Raw genomic sequence first — 24,292 nt, 5'->3', positions numbered from 1 at the left:
AAAGAAAACGAGAAAGCCAAGATGGCAGTTTCAAAAATATATAGGGTGAATGAAATGAAAAAGAAATTAAAATAATTATTAGGACATTAAAACAATTACTAGGACCTATTTTGTCCACTTATATTCCAATCTTTGTGAAATGGATGAATATTTACAAAAATATAAATTGCCCAAATTAACAGAAGAGGACATAGAATATTTAAACAACACCATCATAGCAAAAGAAATTGAGAAAAACATCAATGAACTACCTAGGAAAAACATCCCCAGGCACAGATGGGTTCACTAGTGAATTCTACTGAACATTTAAAGAACAACTAATCCCAATACTATATAAGCTATTTGGAAAAATAGAAGGATGAGTCCTAGAAAATTCCCTCTACAACATAAATATGATGCTGATACCTATATACAGAAGAACAAAAACAGAAAAAGAAAACTATAGACCAATTTCCCTAATTAATATTGAAGCAAAAATATTTAAATAAAATGCCAGCAAAGAGAATACAGCAATATATCACAAGGATCAGTCAATATGACCAGGTGGGATTTATACCAGGGACACAGAATTGTTTCAATATTAGGAAATCTATCGGCATAATTGACAATATCAATAATAAACCAACAGAAATTATATGATAATCTCAACTGCTGAAGAAAAAGCCTTTGACAAAATACAGCACTCATTCCTATTAAAAACACTAAAGAGCATAGGAATAAATGGAGCTTACCTTAAAATAAGTAAAATTTATCTAAAACCATCAGCAAGTCTTATCTGTAAGGGAGATAAACTAGAAGCCTTCATAATACAATCAAGGGTAAAGCAAGGATGCCCATTATAACCTCTCTTATTCAATAATGTACTAGAAATGTTAGCTATAGCAATAAGAGAAGAAAAAAAAGAAAGGAATTAGAATAGGCAATGAGGAAACAAAACTATCACTCTTTGTAGATGATATGATGGTAGATTCAGAGAATCAACTAAAAAAACTACTTGAAATTATTAACTTCTTTAGCAAAGTTGCAGGAATACAAAATAAACCCACATAATTTGTCAGCATTTCTTTATATAATCAACAAAGCCCAGAAGCAAGACAAAGAGAAATTTCATTAAAATAACTGTAGACAACATATAATACTGGGGAGTATCCCTGCCAAGACAAACCCGGGGACTGTATGAATACACTTACAAAACACTTTTCACGCAAATAAAATCAGATCTAAGCAATTTGAGAAATATTGATTGGTATACTGGGTATGCCAATGAGTAAACTGAACCGATATAATGAAAATGACAATTCTACCAAAATCAATCTATTTATTCAGTGCCACACCAATCAAACTAGCAAGCATATTTTACAGGACTGGGAAAATTAATAACAAAATTTATCTGGATGAACCAAAGCTCCAGAATATCAAGGGAATGAACAAAAAATGCAAAAGAATGTGGTGTAGCCATGCCACATCTCAAACTGTATTATAAAGTGTAATTATTAGTGAGCATTTGGGAGTTGGGAAATGAGGAAGAGAGGAGAAAAGGGAGGTCTCTGTGAACAGCGTCATTGTTTTTCAGTGTAATAGATGAAGTTCCCAACTGAGATAGTGGGGGAAGGAGAGTTAGAGGACAAAACATTTTGGAGGCTCCTCTGTGGTAAGTGGGATAATGAGCCAACTGGAGAGGCATAAAAGGACCACATAGCATCAATGAGGACTTGGGTGAAATGATGGATCAAGAATTTGTAATGGATTTAATCAGCTCATTTGGTCAAAACATGAAGAAGAGATAGGGGTAGGTACAAATTTTGCTGAAACTGTTTGAAGGGCTAAGACCCTCCTCAGGTGACTGAATATTGTTTTTTGTGAAATTTATTTATATTTCTTTAATGTATTTTACCTTCTTTGACCACCTATCATTAAAGTTAGTTTAGGATAAACTCATAATTATTTCATTACCAATTTATGTTACCTTACTCAAATTTGGAAAGAATGGAAAATGGAAAGAATGGGAGAGAGGGAGAGAGAGGGGGGAAGGAAGGGAAGGAGGGAGGGAGGAAGAGAGGGAGAGAGGGATAAAGAGAGATATTTTGTTTTTCAAACTTCCTGACATGGGAGCTTGGAACAAAGTAAGGAAAATTGATCCTGAGGAAAGAAACATAGACCGTGACTATTCTAGGCTACAAATGACTAATTCTGGTTGGAGAGGCTTCAATGTTCTGGGACTAGCCTGAGAGATGAGTCCTTGACTATTTTCCCTTCCTAATGTCTTCCCTGCACCCAATATAAAATGCAAGTCATTCCTCTTGAGGGTAGGTTGGTTTTCAAGGGAGTGACATGGAAAGAATGGGTAGCATCACAAGTGTGAGGGACAGTAAGGAGGAGGGACACCCACTGTTCACTAGACCCACATAGCTCCATGCTGTCATTACCAACATATAGTATGGGAAGAAGGTAATAGGTTTGGAGCCAAAAGTGGGTCTTAGAGGCCCTCCAATCAGCATCCTTTTTATGATGTTGAAATTTAGTTACTTGTTCAAAGACACAAAGGTAGAAAGTAGCAGAGATGGAATTTGAATCCAAGTCCTTAGTGCTTCTTTCCACTATACCATATTACCATTTCATAAAATATCTCTAAAAATCACAAACGTATCACATCTAAAATTTCTAAAATGAACACTTCTGCCCTGTCAAATTTCCTGCACGAATTTGCATACACATGGGAAGGCTGTTACAGCCCACGTTTTCATTTACCAAGCCTCAGCTATCATGGCTATTTCTCCAGAATTGATTCCACATTCTTGGCATTTCATTGCACACAAACAGGCATCTTGCTTCATACCCTAATTAAGGAAACGACCTTATTAAGTTTATCTCAGTCGAGCACAATGGGCTGCCTAACCTGTGCACGACCCAGCAATCACACGGCCTAAAGCATTCCTTTTCTCCCAAAGTTGAGAGGTAGGTGTAATTCAGTTCCCAATTAGGCACCTGTTTGGCTCATTTGGGGTCATTTTCCATTACCTGAGATTGACTGTACTTTGCATGCAGCCTATTAAACCTGCTGAAATTGAAAGAAGGGCTCCTGGGGTCATAAAGTATTCTTCACTAATTTGGGGCTCCAGGAAGCTCTGAACCAATCTCTTCCTGCCCCTCTCCATGTTGGCACATTCTCGCTGCTTGAGCTGAGTACATGATTTCTGAGGAATGCCAAGGAGCCTGCATGCTCTCTGCAAGACCATCACTCTTGACAACAGGTAATGGACAGTTTCCTAACTAAACACAGAGACATTAGGCCAGGGAAAAGACACTGAGCAACATCTGAATGAAGACATACTTCAGCAAATTAAGCAGAAAATGAGCCCAATTCCAAGGTAAGCCATCAGGCCAAAAGAGCACAAGGACTTTCCCAAATGCCCCTTTGGAGTGGGGCCTCTCTGTCCAGGAAATGCAGTTTTCTGTCCTCTGATATTCATAGGGTCCCCAGGATGTGCAATAGGAGGGGAGAGTGGCCTTTGCTGGGGGAGGGCAGGCTATACCCTCCCCCTGCCCAGAGCCCCAGCCCAACAACAACAGCTGGGAGCTAAGATGAGGGGACTCTCTCAATAGGTACTATCACCTGATTGGGCAGAGTTCTCAATAGATTAAAAGCATATGAAAAACTCGGAATGTCCCTGAGGAGCTGGACATAGGCAAAGATGGCACATTGGATGGAAAGAGATTGCATTTCTCAAGGTATCTGGGCCCAGGGAAGAAGATCTCCTTTAGAGATGAATCTGGGACTGTTTGCCATGAGCCTATGTGCCTGCAGCCCTGGGGATTGCCTCACAGGCTAACCAGGTTCACACTGTGACCTCAAACTTGAGCTTTCTCTTTTTTCTCTTCCTTTATTGGAGGAATAAATAGGGGATTGAGCTTATAAATTTCTCTCAAGGAATTTGGTACTTCTGAGATGAGAGCAGGAGATTAGGGAAGAAAAGCAGAAGGCAGCTTGTGGGAACTGAGGAGGGAATGGTGACTGTGGCAAGATCCTGGAGATCTCCGGGTGTTAAGTCTTTTTGTGTGATTTATACAATTATGTTTTCTCCTTTGTCCTCTCCTCCATCGTATGAAAAACAGCAAGAACAGCAATAAAAACAAAGGCCTCTACCCAATACATACAGTTTAGCGAAGCAAACATCCACATTGGCCATACCTCCCTCCCCCCCTAAACAATGCATTTCTCATTTCGCATGTCTCATATTTGGAATAGCATCTTTTGGTCAGGAGGAAGGGAGGAGAAGGAATGAGCATTCATGAAAGCAGCCAGGTAGTGCAAGTGGCTAGAGTGCTGGGCTGGAGTCAACAAGTTCAAAGTTCAAATGCAGCTTCATACACTTACTGACTGTGTGACCCTGGGCAAGTCACTCAACCTCTGTTTGCCTCGGCTTCCTCATCTGTGAACAGCCAGGGCAAAGTCTTACAGAACCTCTACCTACAGTTGAGCGACCAGGACAGTGTGGCCTGGAGGAAGCCCCAGGAAAGGAGACTGAGAAAGACCAGCCAGGTAGATAAGAAGAAAATCAAGACAGAGTTGCACACAGCAAGCTGGAGGAAAGACAGTGTCCAAAAGGGGAGCCAACAGAGTGAAACACTGAGAAATCGTGAAAAATGAGGCCTGAAAGGTTACCCAATGAGAGGCTCTCATTCTCACCTATCTACACCATTTAATGTTCCCAATTCTTCATTCTTACCAACTCCTCTTCTTGCTCTCCAATCCACTTTTCTTAATGTCAAAATAATCCTTCTTGTATATATATCTGGTCATGTCACTCCTTGGCTCAATAAACTTCAGGGGCTCCCTACTGATTTCTAAATAAATCGCAAAGTCTCCAGCTTTATATCCAATGCCTTCTATGACATAGTGGTTTTATCCCATATTGTTACTCTCCAAACCCTGTACTCTATAGAATTGAGTTACTCCCTCCTTGCCAATATTTCCTGTGATATCACATTTCTATGTCATTGCTTATACTGCACCTTGTGCCTATAACAACCTCCTTCCCCCTTTGTACATATTTAATTTTGACCCACACTTTAAAGTCCACTTCACAATGCACCTTCCCTATCTGCCAGCTTACATGATGTCCCATCATTAATAATCTTCCCTCAAGATCTCACAGAACTCAGAACTGTTATAATTTTATATATTAAGGGAATCTGTGTTTGAATCATGCACCATAACCTCCCCATCACCATCAACCACCCATTGAAGACAGGCCTTATTTGAAGATTATCCCCCCTTCCCTTTTCTCTTCCATCAGCGCCTATCACAGTATTCAGCACACAGGAGGTATTAAATAAAAATTTGTGGGATTCTGTTCTAACTTGTCATATAGCTTGGGTAACTCAGGCACCATTCCATTCATCAGGAAATTCTGGCATTTACACAGGAAGCCAGGTTTGTTTGACTAATGAAATTGGCACTATTTGGGTTTTCATGCTTTCCCAGAATGCTTTCTGCCATTTCCTTTGGGACAGACAAAAACCTGTTGAATCTCTGACTTTTGCCTGCTTCTACTATCTCCCTGTGCTATTTTCTGGGCAGTCTGATGGAACTGAATCTTTCCTATATCAGGTTCTACCAGGACTGTGGGCATCTATCTTTGGAAGGAGCCACTTCTTTTGCTCAGGCTTCCAATCTGTTGTTGAGGGTAGGAGTAGACATATACCTTAAATAATCATTAAAGACCTCAACATTGTGTTTTAATCAAGCAAAAAAAAAAGCCAGGAGTAAATAAGTAGCCTTAAATGTATTTGACAAGATCGTAAGGACTTTGGGTCACTGCATAAAATACATGTGATGCCACAGAACAAATGGCCTGTGATTGGTTGAAGAAAACCAAGTGATGGCTTTTGGGTTACATATAAAAATAGGCAAGCTAGATCAGACCTAATCAGTCAAGTGGGAAAAGACTCCAAATGTGAGAGCTGGAAATTCCAGGCTCCTGAGAAGAAATCAATCTTACGGGGAGGAGGAAGTGCTTCTTTTTCTCTTTTCCCCACCCCAGAATGATCATGCTATACAAAGATTGCTCTAGCAAGAGACAACACGTCTGCTGGGGAGTAGAGGGAGACATAATGAGGGCAGGCAACATGTCTCCTGAAAAATATGTCTTAAAAAAAGTATTCAGAGATAGAATTGACCAGGTGAACTTCAAAAGGCTAGAAGACCCTTAGGCCCCATGGGTACTCTAGTGGTGTCCACTTGAGCAAATCTGATACAGCAGCTCTTGGTTGCATGGTCTGCATCAGGGGCCAAGAGATATACAGATGACTGGCTAGATTCCCTAAAAAGAAGCCAATACAAGGCTTTCCAAAGGCATGACCCTTGTAGCCAAGAAAAGAGACATACCAAACCAGAATTTCATGTGGACTCCACAAAGGTAGAAAAGTCTTCTGGTAACCAAGACCCATGACTCACCCATTTGTCACCCAGCTTCCCTAATGTGTCTCTCTACTATTTTGCCAGAAGTTTGAGCCTACCTTCCCCAAGAAGCTTGTTTGTTCCAAAGAGGAAAATTTTGCCAGTTTGGAGACATTGTTTGTATAACAAATGTCCTCACTGTAGCTGCTTAATAAATGGTCTTTGTTAAACTGTTAAATCTGCCCAACAACAAAGAAAAGTACTTTAATTGGAAATTATGAACTACTCGAAACTACTAGAAACTACTAGAAACCCAAGCCTCAACTTTACTTCTAGAGTTCCAGGGGGGAGAAGAAGTTAGCTCACTGTCTGAGGCCCCAACATGCTAGCAGAAGTAGGCACCAGGGTGAGTTAGACAAGACAGGAGTGCTACCTCTTCATGGCAGGGCTTTAGGATCTGAGTCCAGTCTAATGCCAAAGTTCCTTATTGGTTGCTTATCATTTAGAGCTCATCTTCCTTTCCAGCAATTTTCTTTAAGGGGTGGACTGTCCTTATCCTGTTCTAACACATAAAACCTTCACAAAGCATGCAGAGCGACAAATAAAGACTAAAGGGCAATTGCCCAGTCCTGCCCCCTATCAGGGGCATGCCACAAAAAAATGCCTTTCCATGTGTCCGCTTCCTGTCCACCCCTGCCTGGTTCTCAGTCCTGTAGCCTGACTCTGAGGGTCTATACTCTACCAGGTGAGCGTGAAAACAGATTTCCATCCTCTTCTAGCTCCCAAACGAACCTCTTAGCTTATTATTCCATTAAAATCATTTTTCCACTTTGTCAAGGTCAGAGTTTACCCAGCAGCTCCCCTGACATTAGAGATACATGCTGAGTGTGGGCAGACTATCACCATATAGAAGCTCACCAAACACCTACAACAGCCCTGGAAGGTAGATCATACAAACATGATTGTGTCCATTTTACAGATTTGATAAAGTTGAATTTGATGAGTGGGTATAGAACATGTGCTATTGCAAAGGGCCTTTATTGGGAGCTATGATATAAAGGCAGAATAAGCCTTTGTTCTACTAGGAAAGACACAAAGTTAGCAGGCCAATCTGCCTGGAATAGAGAGTGGCTCAAAGAGGAATAATATGAACTGTGATTGGAAATTTAGGAAAAATCCAGACTTTGGAGGCTATAAACGTCAGGCTAAAAATTTCATATTTCATTATAAAGGCAATAGGGGCTGGATTAGGTACACAATACACAATAGAAAATGACTATAGCTATCTAGTGAATGATAAATGCAATGATCCAAGCTTCTGGGAAAAGAATTCACTATTTCACAAAAATTTCTGGAAAAACTGGAAAGCAGTTTGACAGAAACCAGGTAGAGGCCAAGATCTTACATCATCTACCTAGATAAGGGGGTACATGATTTACATACAAAGGATTACATCATAAGCAAATTGGGGGAGCATGAAAAATTTACCTGTCATGTCTGTGAATAAGAGCAGAAATTATGACCATGCAAGAGATAAAGATCATTACAGGATGTAAAATGGATAATTTTGATTACATTAAATTAAAACAAAGAAAACCAACAGAGCCAAGATAATAAGGAAAGCAGGAAACTGAGGGCCAGAATTAACAGTGTCTCTAATAAAGGCCTCATATCTCAAATATATAGACAACTGAGTCAAATTTATAAGAATACAAGTCATTCCCCAATTGATAAATGGTCATAGGATATGAACACACAGTTTTCAGATGAAAAAACCAAAGCTATCTTTAGTCAGTTGAAAAAAGGCTCTAAATCACTATTGATTAGAGAAATTCACATTAAAGCAACTCTGAGATACCACTTCCTACCTATCAAATTGGCTAATATGACAGCAAAAGGAAACAACAAATGCAGAAAGGAATGTGGAAAAATAGGGACACTAGTGGATTGTTGGTGGAGTTGTGAAATGATCCAACCATTCTGGGAGGCAATTTGGAACTATGTTCAAGGGCTATCAAACTGCATACGCTTTGATCCAGCTATACCACTACTAGGTCTATACCTCAAAGAGATCAAAGAAAAAGGAAAAGGCCGTATATGTCCAAAAATTATAGCAGCTCTTTTTGTGGTAATGAAGAATTGAAAATTGAAGAGGTGCCCATAAATTAGGGAATAACTGAACAAATTGTGGTAGGGATCCTATTGTATAAAAAATGATGAGCAGGATGCTTTCAGAAAATCTTGGGAACACTTATATGAAGCCATGCAAAGTGAAATGAGCAGAATCAGAACACTGTACACAGTAACATTGTGCAATGATCACCTGTAAATACAATGAGAAATACAAGGATCCAAGACAATTCCAAAGGACTTGTGATTAAAAATGCTATCCAAAACCAGAGAAAGAAGCGATGGCATCTGAATGCAGATCAAAGCATACTTTAAAAAATGCTCATTATTCTGGATTTGGTTTTGGTTTGGTTTTGGTTTTAGACTGCTTTTTCTTTTGCAATATGGCTAGTATGGAAATGTTTTGCATGATTGCACGTATATAATCTAGATCAAAGTGCTTGTTTTCTCAAGGAGGGGAGGAAAAGATTTCGGAGCTCAGAAACTATAAAAAATGAGTATTGAAACTTGTTTTTACATTTAATGAGAAAATAAGATAATTATGCATAATCTTTTTTAAAAGACACTTTTGAAAGACTACAAACTTTTTTTTTTCCAAAGTCATCGCTCATGAAAACACTTCATCTTTTGGTTTTGTTTGTTTTATTTTCTTAAGAAGGAAGAAGATTTTCTCAATCATTTGGCAATTCTGTGAGTCATTTGTCATAGACACATCTGACATTCAAGGCCAGTTGCCGTGGAGCCCCTCTCCCTGTGATGTGCTTCAAGGAGGAACCACCAACATTTTAGAGCCCAGTTTGTCTTGCTAAACTGCTGTCAGTTTCCATGGAAACAGCAGCTCAGCCACCTAGGACAAGTTAGGATGCTTTTGCTTTTCATTGCAGCTGCTGGATCCCAGTTCCCATTTCTGCCCCCATTTCAGCAAAAACCGGTGTTGGCTGCCATCAAACCCAGGGCTGGCACCCAAAGACTTGGAACTGGTTTTTGTTGGACTTCCTTTGATCGCTGGATCTGACCAAGGCTTGCCTCTCCCTGTGAATGGAAGGGTTCAAACAGACATTAACCGAGTCTTCCAGCTCCTCCCATCTCCATTTAACCTCTCAGGTAATATTAGAGGTATTTCCTAACAGAGACATCGATGCACCCCCAGTTAAGGTCACCCTGCCCTTCTGTACCAGGGCAGAAAGGAAATTTACTATTTGTGTATCTTCTAGTTCCTATCATCTTTGCTTTCATCCCATGGTCTGGAAAACCCAGGGGTTCTTGCCGTGGGGGATAGAGGTGATCTTCCCAAGATGGCACCTGGCAGGCCACCCTTCAATCCATACTTTGAACATCCAGCGGAACAGATAGTAAATCATCCCCTTCTTTCAATTTTGTGTACTTTATGTCCTTGCCCACCCAAGAATAACCTGTAGAGGTTCCATCCAGTGATTAGGGGGCCATCCTCTGAGTTGTCCATTGTTCATGTGCAAAAAGAAGGAATGGGGACTGTCCTGTGAACCTTGATTCCCTGGCAGCCCTGGTCGCTTCATCTTCCAATCTTACCTGCCCTTAACAATAATTGTTAGGCCACTTCTTCCACATAAATTATCGTTAACAACAGCCTGATGTGCCCCACTTAAGCCCACCATGGGTTTCAGCACTACACTTTGGACCACCTGGGATTGTGCTTCTTTTACATTTCTGAGCTCCAGGATTTGTAAGAAGCCAACATCTCAGGGAAAATCTTTTAAAGTCCCAGGGAAAGCAGAGATGGTTTGACTTGCTATTTCATCACCAGTACATACAATACAGCAGGCACTTAATAATTGCTTCTTCATTGATCAAGTGATTGATGGGAAAGTAGTCAGCAAGGACGTATGGATGTTTCCCTGTGTGCCAGCATCTGAGAAAAAGCCAGAAGAGAGAGGGAAGACACTAGAATTTGGAGAGGTTGAGAAAGGCTTCCTGTAGAAAATGGGAATTTATTTGGATCTTAAAGGAATCCCAGAAAGTCATTTGGAGAAGATGAGAAGGTTTCCAGCCATATGGGACAGCCAGAGAAAATGCCAGGAGGTGAGACATGCAGTGTCTTGTTCATGGAACAGCCAGAAGCCAGGGTCACTGGATCAAAGAGTAGGTGGGCAGAGAGTAAGGTAAGAGGAGACTGGAAAGATAGGAGAGGCAGGTTATGAAGGGCTTTAAATGTCAAATGGAGAATTTTGGGTTTGATCCTGGAGGCAATAGGGAGCCACTGGAGTTTATTGAATAAAAGGGAGACACGGTCGAACTGAACTTTAGTAAACTCATTTGACTGAATGAAAGGTGGACTGGAGTGGGGAGATAATCCAGGCAGACATATCCACTGGCAGCTACAGCACTAGTCCAAGGGTTAGGTGGTAAGTCCCTGTATCAGGGTGGGGGAATGTCAGAGGAAGGGATGTATTTGAAAGATGTTGCAAAGGTAAAATTGACTGACCTTGGCCACAAACTGTATATGAGGGTGAGAGATAGTGAGGAGTCCAGGATGATCCTTAGCTTGTGAGCTTGAGAGACTAGAAACATGGTTGTGCCTTCTATAGCAGTAAGGAAGTTAGGAGCAAGGGATGGAGAGTTGAGGGGGAAAGACCAGGAGTTCAGTTTGGGACATGTTGATTTTAAAGTGTCTAAAAGCCATCCAATTTGATATGTGATGTTACAGCAAGGTAGGTAGAATCATCAGTAAGATCTTCCTAAAACCAGCCCTTGCCATGACTTGTTTTTGTTTTCCCTTTAAAATATACTTTCTCCTAATCAGATACACCAAAAAAGGGGATCATCAAATGTTCCATTTTGAAGACAAGAAAAGGAGAGTCAAAGCAGGTGATGAGCAAAGAGCCAAATTCCTTAGTGAACTGCAAATTCTGGAGAGAGTTCGCCTTCCTTGGAACAAATCCACTTCAATGCATTTACTCGTGAGAATGACTGCCGTATGTGTCATACTAAGATTTGTGAAGTATTTCCCTCACAACCTTGTGAAAGGGCTATTTTAATTTTATAGATTAAAGTGGTTTGCCCAGGGTCACAGAGCTAGCAGTTGGCTCAGCTTGGGGCCAAATTCAAGTGTCCTGATTCCAGGAGCCGAGACCAGTAGTGTTAACCATCTCCCACCACATGTACAGCAGATGCAACGTATTTCAACCCTGAGAATGCAACAATAACCATACGGTAAGTGTTGCCCTGCTTTGTAGAATGGCCAGAACAGATTTCAGTGTCTGAACTTATTACTACAAGCTCAGTCACGGAGAGGGTCAATATTCAAGCCTTATTGAGGCATATAACAGTTCTAGCAAGGATGCTAATTAGCTTTTACATTTCACCTCCATTGACCCAGCCCAATTAGCCAGATAACTTTAATCATTCCTGTGGCATCTCTTTCATACTGTCTCTTCCCTTGCTCCAAACCCAATCCTGACCCAGCTTCTGCCACCACAGTTGTCCTTGCCATCAGCCAGTTCCTTTGGTCACTAAAACAGCACAACTACAATAGGAAGAAAAAATAAGTGGGAAGCCAGGCTCACCTGGGGCTCTGCTGCTGGCTCAGTTGTGGGCTCAGTGGGGTGAATCACCCATTTCTACAGTTCAGGACCTAAGGTGAGGGAAGGACCCTTTTCCTCTCCATACTTCATTGGAGTTCCATGGAATCATCTTGAGGATGACCTCTAGAAAGATGGCCTCCATTAAGCCATGTTGCTTCCTATCCACCTGCCCTGTGAAAGCATGCCTAGTGAACTTGAACTTGGTTGGAAGTGAGCCTCCTCCCCCAAAATGATACAACCTGTAACACCCATTTAACCATGCCACAAATGTAGCCCTGGTATCCTCAGAGGACTGGTGACCTGACCATAGGATGATGGAGGAACTAGTTTCATCTTCTTGGCCCAAAAGAGAGGAACTGAAGATAATGGGTTCAAGTGGCAAAGAGGCAGATTTCAGATGAATATAAGGGAAAGCATTCTAAGAATTGGAGCTCATAAGAACAGAGGTCTAGAGTTTGAAAGAACTTCTGATACCATTGAGTCCAACCTCCTCATTTGACTAAGGAAGAAAGTGAGCTTTGTAGAAGGGAAAAAGACTCTCTCCTATGCACATGATGGAATCCTCTTTAAGATATATTCTCCTAGGAACCAAGATCTCCAGGAAGGAGAAGCCAATTACCTTTTGCAATAGCTCTCCTACAGGAATTTTTTTTTTACTTTTTGCTTTTACATCAAGCCTAAATCTGCCACTTTACAAATGCTTTGCAATATTCATGGTCCCTTGGAGGGCAAGGAGAATAAATCAAATCCCTCTTCCATGAGATAGCCTTGAAATACCTGAATCCAACTATCACATAAACTTGTCTCTTCTTTTCTACTGGGAAAAGTGTTCATTTCCTTTGATTTACCCTCATGGGGAACATTTACATGGTCTTCTACTATCCCAGTAGCCTTTCTTTGGATGCTCTCCAGTTTGTCAATGTCCTTCTTAAACTGTGGCACCAGAAATTAAACAAAGACCTTCAGGTGGAATCCTACCAGGAGATCTCCTAATTCTGTACCCTAAGCCCTCTCTCAATGTATTCCAATGTCATATCACCCACTTGGTGGCTCAGTGGAAAGTGCTGGACTTAAAAGTCAAGAGGATATGAATTGGAATTCTGCTTCCAGACAGGTCATAGCTGTGAGACCCTGGGCAAGTCATATAACCTTTGTCTGTCTCAGTTTCCCATATTTCTAAGATGAGGAAAATAATAGTATCAGCCCTCAAGAGCTGCGAATACCAAATGAGATAACATTACTATAATGTTTTGCAAACTTTAAAGCTCTATATAAAAGTGAGCTAATAGCTATCATCATATCAAACTTGTGGTCCACCAATACCCAAAGATCTTTTTTCAGATTAGCATCTGCCTAGGCAGGGGACCCTAAGCCTAACCTTATACCTGTGAGCTTGACTTTAAAAAATTAAAATGGAAAGACTCATCTTTTTCTCCATTAAATTTCATTTTATTCCATGAAATGTATGCTTAGTTCTAAGTACTAAAGGCAGGGGTCAAGAACATGCCTTCTCTGGCTTTAATGGCATCACTCCTTCCTCTGCTCCATTGCTGGTTTATCTGCAGGCCTGTTTATTTCAGACTTACTTCTCAGTTCTTCATTTTCCAATTTCCAGTGTCCATTAGAAGGGGTTGAAGAAAATTATTCCTGCTCTGATGCCTTTGCTTTTCACCTGGCATGGTCCTTGGGGAAGGGGTGCTTTATCCTGGTTTTGCTGTCCCGTGCACACTCTCCTTTCCTTCTCTCTGCCTAGTTTCCCAGAATGCTTTTCACTCCATACATGCTGAGGTCCAGACACCGGAGAGAAGAAGATTTCAATTTTCCAAATACACTTCAAAAAAGCCAATGAACTTCTGGTGAAGATTAAAGGTTGGTTTTGAATTCTAGCTCTAGCTTAAATCCATCTAAGCCCCTTTGTAAAATGCCAAAGCACCAACATCGAGTGATTGTGCAGATCTCTAGTACTCTACTGTAATGCCCTTGAACACAGCTTTCTTTAACACGCTGGATCTCAAGAAACCACACTGTGGCATGGTATTAAGAGCCACCAGGAACTCTCAGAAGGGTGAAAACTGAGCCATTTTCCAAAAGTGACTGAAGAATAAAAATTCTTTCTAGACTAAAAATATGATTGAATCTTGGTTATCTATTAATTTCATCGAGAGGCAATGAGGAAATAACGTATACAGGGCCGCCATATTTTGTACGGGTATGGATATTCACATACATCACGGCCAGACATTTGAATATCTTGGGAGAGCCATAGGAGAGGATAGGTGGTACAGTGGATAGAAAGGCGTGCTGAGAATCAAGATTTGCCTCTGACATCCCACCTATCTGACCCTTGGCAAGTAGCCTAATTTCCCATGACCATCAGTAACTTCCAAAGACTCTAAAATGCAGAAAAGACATTAGCCTCCATTGGTAGAAGGGAGTTTCTTAATAGGAGTGCCAAATTCTGAAATCACAGTCTATATTTTTAAAAAAGATGTCTATTAGAGGTAGGAGAAATTCTAGAAAGTGGCCTGGAATTAGACGCAGAAGACCTGGGGTCAGATATGGATTCTACCTCTGTGACTACCAGGAATAAAATTAACTCATCTGAGCCTATTCTTTCATCTGTTAAATAGAGAGAACCACACTGGCATGAGTTACCCCCAAGAGTCTCCTGAGGAGAGTGCTTTCTGAACTCTAAGGTGCTAAAGAGCCCTAACTCTAAATGGTATTGTTGATATTAACCATGGGTCTAGGGCTAAAGATAAGCATGGTAATGATTTAGAATAAATGCATATATTATGAATCACAGAATCTCAGAGGTGTAGGAAAGCTAAAAGGTACCTGTACAGGACAAGAATGCCCTCTACTACATAACTGAGAGGTGAATGAATGAATAAAACATGTATTAAGTGCTTACTATGTGTAAACTACTCTGCCAGGCATGGGGATGGGGGGAGATACAAATAGAAAAGAAAAGACACACAGTTCCTCTTCTCTAGGAGCTCACATTCCAATGGGAGAGACAACACAAGGAAGATCTCAGGCACAAGTCAAATGGAAAAGTTTCCTAGTCCTTGGGAGGTGACAACAAAGAGATGATAAGGCCTCTTCTTTAATGTCATTTCTACTCATGTTGAAGCATTTAAGAGGGCCAAGGGCTTTGATGATAAGACTTTCCTTTCTGGGTCTTCAGTAGTTGTGACTGTAGCCCCAGCAGGAGTCATCCCTAGGCTGCATCTCCATAGAGTTGGCTTCCCAGGATACTGCTGGTTGCTGAAATGGGTAGTTAAGAGTCACCGAGGTCTCTGGGCCACAACTCAGTGGATCTCCTTGCTCCTCATTCCATGGGATGGAACAGTCCAGTGTGTAGCTGTCTGCTCTCTGAGGAGAGAAATGTCTGATATCATTAACCACCTGTCTGTCTATGGTGGCCCTAAAATTCTGAGGGTGTATTCATGCTACGTAGGAGGCTCAGTTTCAGGGATATGACTTTGATTTGGGTTGATGGTTCCCTTAAACATGCCCATGGATGAGGGTAAAGATCTAGTAAATAGTAAATCACCCCTGGCTGAGGTGGCACCAGTACAGCCAAATGAACAGAAATGGCACAAGTAATTTTACCCAAATGACCTTAATCCTTTTAGCCCTTGATCAAGAAGGGCCCAGCCATGAGCAAAAAATCCCCAAGGTGCTCTTGCTACTTGAGATTGCTTTTCTCTAAAGTATTGGGGACTTAACTGGCAAGAAGGTCTCAAAGGACAGCGTGCCAGACTCTAGGAACATGACATGGTGAAGAGTTTGGGGATGAAGTCAGTCAGAGTAGTCAGACAGGTGATTCTCTTGAGGTGGATTTCCAGCTTGGTGCACTGGAGAAGGCTGATTCCTGACCCACTTTAGATGTTTTGTAGGGTACTCACAATCAGCCAGAAATAGGCTCAAGTGAAACCAACTGAATGGCTTGATCTACTGACTTGGCCATGTCAAAGTAGCCTAAGACTCAAAATGTGGGTGTAAAATGTATAAATTCGGCTCAGATTCAATCTAGTTCAGTAGATTGAATCTGGCCTGCTTGTGAAAACAGGCATCACAAAGGGTGGGATTTCTTAAGGCAAACCAATATGGCTAACCCTTAATAAACTTTGTCTTTTCCCTTGGCTGAGAAGGCTTGAGTCGAATTCTTTCGGCAGGACCCAGTGTGTCGGTGTTGGATCGCCCATCTGTTTTGTCTCCATGGTTGGAGCCATCAACTTCCAGATGACTGCTCAGGCTATGTACCTACCCCTTGAACCTGGAGAGATCAGTGATCTTGATGAGGTAGAAAAGAGTGTTTGAGGCAGATTGAACAAGCAGGAGGCAGGATGTGAGATATGAGATAAGATGCAGGGTGTGACCAGCCAGAAAAGTGATAAAAGAAGACTACGCATCGAAGCCCACCACCCTGGACTTACCTGCGTGCTTTTGAAAGCACCTCCAATTCCAGAACAACTCTTCCCTCCCCTTTCCTATCCTCTTTGCTTCTCTGTATGATAAAGTCACCTCCAGACTAGCTGATGTTTTCCTGTTCTCTTGTTCCCTTTCCTCCATTCCGTAAAATTGTATTTCAAGCAGCCACCTAACCCTGATCACTGCTCCCTTAGTGGAGGAAGGCCTATGCTCTATCTCTCCCACTTGGAGGCAGGGCTGCTTAGGTGTGTCACTCCAATAAACACTCTTCTTTAACTTGAAAAAACATGTGTAAATTAAGCAATAGACTGAAATTGACAGGCTCTGCAAAGGCCATGGGAATACCAAAGCTATCACTCAGTACTGGGCACAACATATATCAATTGACTTTGGGTAAGGGTATAAAAGACCCCAGGTCCCCACAAGGCTGCTGATGAGAAGGGAGAAGATGCCAGTATCCAAGGTCTTCTGTAGAATGCTGATGTTTGCGTTGAGCTAGGAATAAGCAGTATCATCACCTCCACCTCTGTCACAAAATTGTTAAATGTGCAGTTTCAACATTCTTCCACTCTCCTCACTGGTGTGGACCATGCAGTTCTGCCTGGCACTGAGATTTCTAACATAAAAGCCATCCTAGCTAGATTCTTTCCTTTATGTCACCCCTGAGACCCGATCAGTTGCCAAGTCTTGTCAATTCTCCATCTGTGGCAGCTCTTACATCCATCCCCCTTAGGTGATAATTTCCCTCATCCTGGTCCTGTCCTCATTATCTCTCTTTTGGAATTATTGCAACACTCTCCTCCTTGATCTCTCCACTTTCACCATGTCGTTTCCTAAATCCATCATCCAAAAAGCTGCCAAAAATGCCACTCCTCTGCTTTGAAATCCTCCGTGGTTCCCCATCACCTTGATGCTCTTCATCTGGACATTAAATGATCCACCTAGTTTTATTCCATCTTTCTAGGATTGTTTCATATTATAGCCCTTCCTTCCATGTTCCAGCCAAGATCTCTTCCTGGAATTCTGAGACCCATCTCCCATCTCCATGAATTTGCATGGGTTGCACTCATTACTTAGAATATTTTGCCTCCTTAGCCCTGCCTCTCATGACCTCCAGCTTTTTTTTATCTTTCTGCCTATGTGTAATCTTATAGGAAAGTTACTTTGAGCACCTCACACCACAAATTAAACTTACACTGAGAAAGATTTCCTGGAAGGTACTTTATACTGCCTAGAGACTCTCTTGCCAAAAGCAAACAGTCTGTGTGTTCCCTCACCCTGAGTCCTGAGATCACCACCAAGAAGGCTTCCTCAAATCCTACATCTTCTCAGAGTGGACTTCATCTTCTTTGTCTAGATGTCTACCCACTGCAGATGTAAGAGTTCACCTCCTCCCAGGCTAGGTTCAGTGGCACCCTTACACAAATACATTATTTGAAGAGGCTGTAGTTCTTGTAGTTTTAAAAACATAAGTAAATATGTTTTTTTAACAGCATCCAAAATTTTCCTCACTCTTGTTGAAAACCTTCAGTTCCAAGGTTGAAAACAATGGAGATCCATTTACATGATTCAGGTCTGATTAGCAATCAGAATCCTAGTGTCGTTTTGATTAAAGAAACAAACATGAAAGGCTTTGAAATTTGTAACTCTTCAAGGGCTCATGGATTTGACCCATGCTTCTGTTTGGTGACATTTTTCCAAAGCTGATCAAATGGCAGATCTGCCTATGCTCCTCAACCCCCTGCACAATTTGAGAGACATATCTGCCCTGGGATAATTTGAAACCAGATTAAGAGGTTAAACTTCTTAAAAGTCAATTCTAGCTATGTAAAATGGAAATAAATGCTAAGGTCTGCAGATAAAGCTTTGTACATCGATAGACTGCACTGTTCAAGCAGGGTACACTGTCAGCCTTGGTGAATAGAATACAGAAGGGATTATTGGAATATTTCAGTCAGTTTGAGGGTCAGTAGGAATCACGATGGTGCCACTGAGCATGGGTCTATGATGATGACTCAAAAGAGCACTTCAACTATGCCATGTGCATTCAACTTATTCCTATAAACCAGATATATCCTGAGAAGAAAACAGTAAAGGATTGGTACCAACCTTGAGTCCAGAGTTACTCTATTCTCTAAATCAACTTTCTTCCATGGATCAATGGGGAGATGATTTCCCTTTTCCTAATGCTAATGGCCAAAGGTAGACGGATGACAAGTATCTCTCACCCTGGCACCTACATTGGAATATTTTGAGAAGCAGCCCCAGGTAGTTGGAACAACTTGGCATAACTGCCTTGGTAAGGTAAAAGATGGAGAACAACACAACAACCAGAGGAAAAAGTTGGATGTTTGCCTCCCTCCCCCAAATTCCGTGATAAAGGCTGATGCTAGTGGTTGACACAATTGTCTGGTGAATCATCATGGAGCTACATGGAATTGGACCATAAATGTGCATGCCATGGCCAACCCCTATCCCATAGTGAGGCAGGGTTTGGAGCCTGGCTCAGGCTCAGCATCCAATATCAGGACATATCAGAGAACAAAAGAAAAATACTTAACACTATGCAGAAATATTATGTGTCAAAAGATGTCCCCAATAAGTAAGGCAGGAAGAAAAGAATGACTCCACAATATCTATAATCATAGCCTCAGAAAGGGCAAAAATGATGTGGCTACCAAAAATGTCCCTGTTATTAGACTCATGTAAAGAAGTTATACAATGATACAATTTTAAAAATCAGCTTTAAAAGTCTTAAGAAGTCCGATTAACATAAAGGTCAACCAGGACTCCAGAGAACCAGTGCTGCCTGCTCCCCACCTCTTGGCAGAAAGATAGAAGATGAAGTTGAGAATGAGACAGTTTTAGATGTGGTCAATCTCTGTGTTTCTTTTGCTTCACTCTGCTTGTTTATTAGAAGGACAGTTTTGAATTTTCATGTATTAATTTGGTGGGGAGGAGAGGGACTAGTGATGGTGATGGTAAAAGAAAGAAAAAACAAATGAAAGAAAAGATACAATACGTGAATCATCCGTTTTAACACAAAGAAAAGAACCCAAAACACTTTGGATGGATGTGAAGACCAGAAGGAAAGGTGAAACCTATTTTTGAAATTTATTATGGCATCTCAATTGCCAAATCCAATGGTCTTTGCTCAGTCCTCACCCTTCTTGATCTCCCTGCAGACACTGACATTTTCTATCACCCTCTTCTCCTGGATACCCCCTGTTCTCTTTAGTTGCTTTTTTTAAATGGCATTGTTTTCTCTGGATTTCCCTCTTACTTATCAGGCTGCTTTTTCTAAGTATAATTTGCTAGAGCTTCCTTCAAGTCATGCTTACTAACCATGGGTATTCCACTGAGCTCTGTCCTGGAACCTAATCTCCTCTCCTGCACTACTTCTCTTGGTCAGCTCTTCAGCTCTCGTGTACTTAATGATCATCTCTTTGTTGGTGATTCTCAAGTCTACTTTTCCAGCCTGAATCTGTGTCCTGGTTTTGATCTCCCCATCTCCAATTGTCTGTAAGACACCTGAAATTGAAAGTCCTATAAATCTTTTGAACTCAACACGTCCAAAACCAAGCTCATTATCTTTTCTCCCAAATCCTCCCCTCTTCCAAATTTCCCCATTACTGTTGAAGGTAGCACACTCCCCCCAGTCTCCCCAGACTCACACTCTAGGTGTCATATTAAATTCTTCACTGTCTCACCCCACCTTCATTTGTAATCTATTGTCAAGGCCTGATCATCACCTCTCTCCTAGAAGCCCATTGGTTGGTCTCTCTGACACAAATCTTTCCCCGCTACAATCCATCTCTCACTTAGATATCAAAGTGATTTTCCTTTGGGGCTGCCAAGTGGCACAGTAGATAGAGCCTGAAGTCAGGAGACCTGAGTTCAAATGCATCCTCAGATGCTTAATTGCTGTTTGAAACAGCTGTTTGCTTCAGTTTCCTCATCTCTAAAATAGGGAGAATAATAGTTTATTGTAAGGATCAAATGAGCTAATAACTCTAAAGCTTTAGCGGTATGTTTGGCACATTGTAGTTATTTTGCTTGGTAATATTATTACTAGCAATTGGTATTTCTAAGGCACGTGTTTGAGCACAATACCCCATCTACTCAATAAAATGCAGTGTCTTTCTCTCTGTCTCTCTCTCTCTCTGTCTCTCTCTCTCTCTCTCTCTCTCTCTCTCTCTCTCTTTGTCTCTCTCTCTCTCCGCCCCCCTCTCTCCCCAGAATCAAATATAAAACCCTGTTTTTGCTAATCAAAGCCCTTCATACCCCCACCTCTCCCTTTCCAGTCCTCTGGTGTTTACATGCCCAACCAAGGCACTCTACAAGCCAAAGACATGCTTTTTTATCTTTCTCAAATGAGATACTCTCACTCTTGACTCTGGACATTTTCACTAGATTTCTCTCTCTCTCCTCATAGATTCCTTGATTTTCTACAATGTACAATTCTACAATCTCACCTTCCACATGAAGTTTTTCTCAGTCCCCATTAATTCTGGCACCTTCCCTTTGTTGGTTCTCTCCAGTTTACTCTGTATATAGCTTGTTGTACAAAGTTGTTTGTCTATTTTCTCTTTTTAACAGTGAGTGCCTTAATAGCAAGGACTGACTTTTGCCTTACTGTGTATCCCCAGAGCTTACAACTGTGCCTGGAATGTAGGAGGTGCTTAATAAATGTTTATTAACTGAATGGCTTGTGGTACTTTTTTTTAAAAAAAAGAAAATGTACACAATCTGTACAAAATAAGAACCTGTGATTTCATATGCCATGCCCCTTTTTTATTCTTCTGTGCATATGGAAATATTCATATTTGTGAAGTTTTTCAAATGTAAAATAATCATGAAATACAAGTCAGGCAAGCCATGTCAATGCCATCACCCACAGTATTCCACTAATTTCCTAAACAGTATCTCAGCATCCAGCCTCTCTTCTCCGATCTGTCCTCCACAAACTTCAGGAATCAGTTTTCCAAAATCAGAGTTTAACTGGGTCTCCTCTCTGCTGAAAAACTTCATTAATGCCCTATTGCCTGTAGGATAAAGCACAAACTCCTATACTCATATTTAGTACTCTGCAGATGGGCTACTGCCTATCCTTCCAAGCTACCTGGCCACAGATTTTCTTCCTTCATTCTAAATTTGGGCCAAAGCACTGTATTTATGGCTCTCAGTGCATACCAATCCGTATCCCTCCTCCTGCATTTCACAGGGGCTGTGTGCTCTATTCTTGAGAATGGCTCTCAAGCTCACTCTTACCTTTGTCATCCACTATCATCATGTTGAGTTCAGTGTACTATTCTTTTACCTAGAACATAATGCTAGCTTACCAAAAGCACTCCAGCTCCAGTGTGTTCGCCTTCAAAACTGTCTTGAATATTAGCTCCAATTTAATTGTCCTAAAAATGTTTTTTTGCAATCTGTCAAAATTCTTCAGTGCCATCCCTACTTTGTCAAGACAATTAGACATCACATATGATTGTGTCATTTGAAAGTTATTTTCTCCTGCTCCTCAACCTCCCCCTGCAGTTTGTTCAAACTGGTCTGCCATTGAAGACTCCTCGTTTATTACATCCTGCATCATTTTCCTTATTCCATGACCCTCCATATTGATTAACAATCAGAAGCCATCATGACTGGCACTTTGAAGGATCAGTGGGGCTGGATGAAGCCTTCTGAGTTTGAGATGAGAAAAGGACAGTGTGGCACTCTTACGTAGGTACTGGGCAGAACCATCATATTAAAGAACCTAAAGTCAGGGCCTGGGATAAGGTTGTAGGGCAAAAGTCTGAGAGGTGGAAAGCTGAGTCTAGAGCACAGAAGGAGTCAAAACAAAGATCAACAAAGTAAGAAGGATGCAATGAAAAGTTAGGTTATGGTCAAGCCACAGAATACTTAGATAAACCCTGCATGTTTGGTCTAAGAAGAGTTTTTTCTATTTGCTGTGAGCCTATGCTAGCATTTTATACCCATGCACGTGCAGGAGACCTCACTCTCCAGCTGCCTCTGATTTTGGTCTTCTTGTTGCCTGGGCAAGGGCAGACACCCACCTGAACCAACCTTCGCCTCTTCTTGGTTTGCCCATGCCATATGAGTATTTTATGGCCTAATTCAAGAAAATCTGGCTTCTGTGAAAACTACTTAACTATTTTCACCAACACTAGACACTCTTTTCTTAAAATTTCTCTCAATGAAAAAAACTTAAACCAGGTGTAAGGCTTTCCATTTATCCCAATTATTATTACTTTTCCTTAAATTTGGTCTAAACGTTCTAGCTTTTCAAACCTTTTTTATACTGACCATGTCCCTTTTTTGATATTAAAAGTTTTATTGGCCCTGAATATCACTTACTCCTCAGTTAAACAGATGAGTAGCCCAACTCATCTTTCATGATCCTTTGGCTATGTGCTAACTTCCAAACAAGGCAGGCTATGTACACACACACTGGCAGCTTGCTTCTTTTAGTTTTGCTATTAAAACATTTTGTTTCTCTTATGAATTCAAGCAGTTGGAGCTTCTCTTTTATCATTTATCACAAATGTGATTTGAACAACAAAGAAATTTTCCAGCTGTTCATTGATTTAAATGTTTTGCAACTCATGTCTGAGTATATGATTTATGACTTGGGAGACAAGACATACGGTAAACAAGTCCCACCATATGATTCCTCAGCTGACCCAGAATGGGTCCTGGGGATATTTCAGGAGCCCATGGACAAAGAACCACATTCTAGCAAGGGAGGCTATAACTTAGAAGCAGCCCTTTAGTTGTCTCTGACATGTAAGTCATATCTCTTTTCCTTTTATGAGAACTAGGTTACTAAATCAAAACACACACCATTCTGCCATCAATTATATTCTCTCCCAAAATAGTTTATTTATGGAGTTGCATTTACATGCCATGCATATGATGAGCAATTGATACTCTAGTTCATCTTTAAAAGAAGGGCCATGGAGTAAATGGGGGAAGTGTTAGACTTATTCAAAATTTCTATTAGAGGATATAGAGCCTTCAGTTTGGCATGCTTTTTTAACAGATAAAATGGTTTTTTCAACAATATGCTAAAATATTGCCTTATTATGAACATTATTTTCTTTTTCAAAAAATCTTGTCATTAAAGATAGACTTCACTTTAAGGAATAATTGTGCACACACCAAACTTGTTGTTGCTCTTTTAAAGGAACATTTTCAATACCATAAAGTATTACACAAGGTTACTGACTTTGGTGCCCATTTAAACCTCATGCAAAGCAAATAATTCCAATCTATTGTGCTTTGTAGGTTCATGTTTGTGAAGATGGTGTTGCTCCGACTGAAGTGGAGCTGAACATTTCATCACTAGAGGTCTGCCCTAGGAATAGAAGCAGCATAGGGCTTTGCATGAAGCAAGTGCTTCATAAATTCTTCTTCTTAGAAGACTCAGCCTTAGATAGAACAAGGCCACAGAAAAACAGTCTGGGGAGTCCTAAGCTTAGAAGAGTTCATAAACAACAGAGGGACATAGTCAGGAGATGCGCCAGGAGGAAGCTCGAAAGAAGATGGTAATGGGCTGAAGCCAAGAGTTCTGAAATACTGCAACCAAAAATTCACAATTTTCTACATTTACTTTTGATGACTACCTTGTGTCCATTTTCCAGCAAGGAGAGAAAAATGGGATTTTCAGATGAGACCTGTTTGGTTGCAAATGAAACTCACCAACCAATATGGATTTTAAAAAAGAAGTGTGCAAAAAATGGAAGTAACATAGGTA

Source organism: Trichosurus vulpecula, chromosome 8 (genome assembly GCF_011100635.1).
Source record: "Trichosurus vulpecula isolate mTriVul1 chromosome 8, mTriVul1.pri, whole genome shotgun sequence".
Classification (NCBI taxonomy): Eukaryota; Metazoa; Chordata; class Mammalia; order Diprotodontia; family Phalangeridae; genus Trichosurus; species Trichosurus vulpecula.
Note: the sequence above shows the minus strand (reverse complement) of the source record.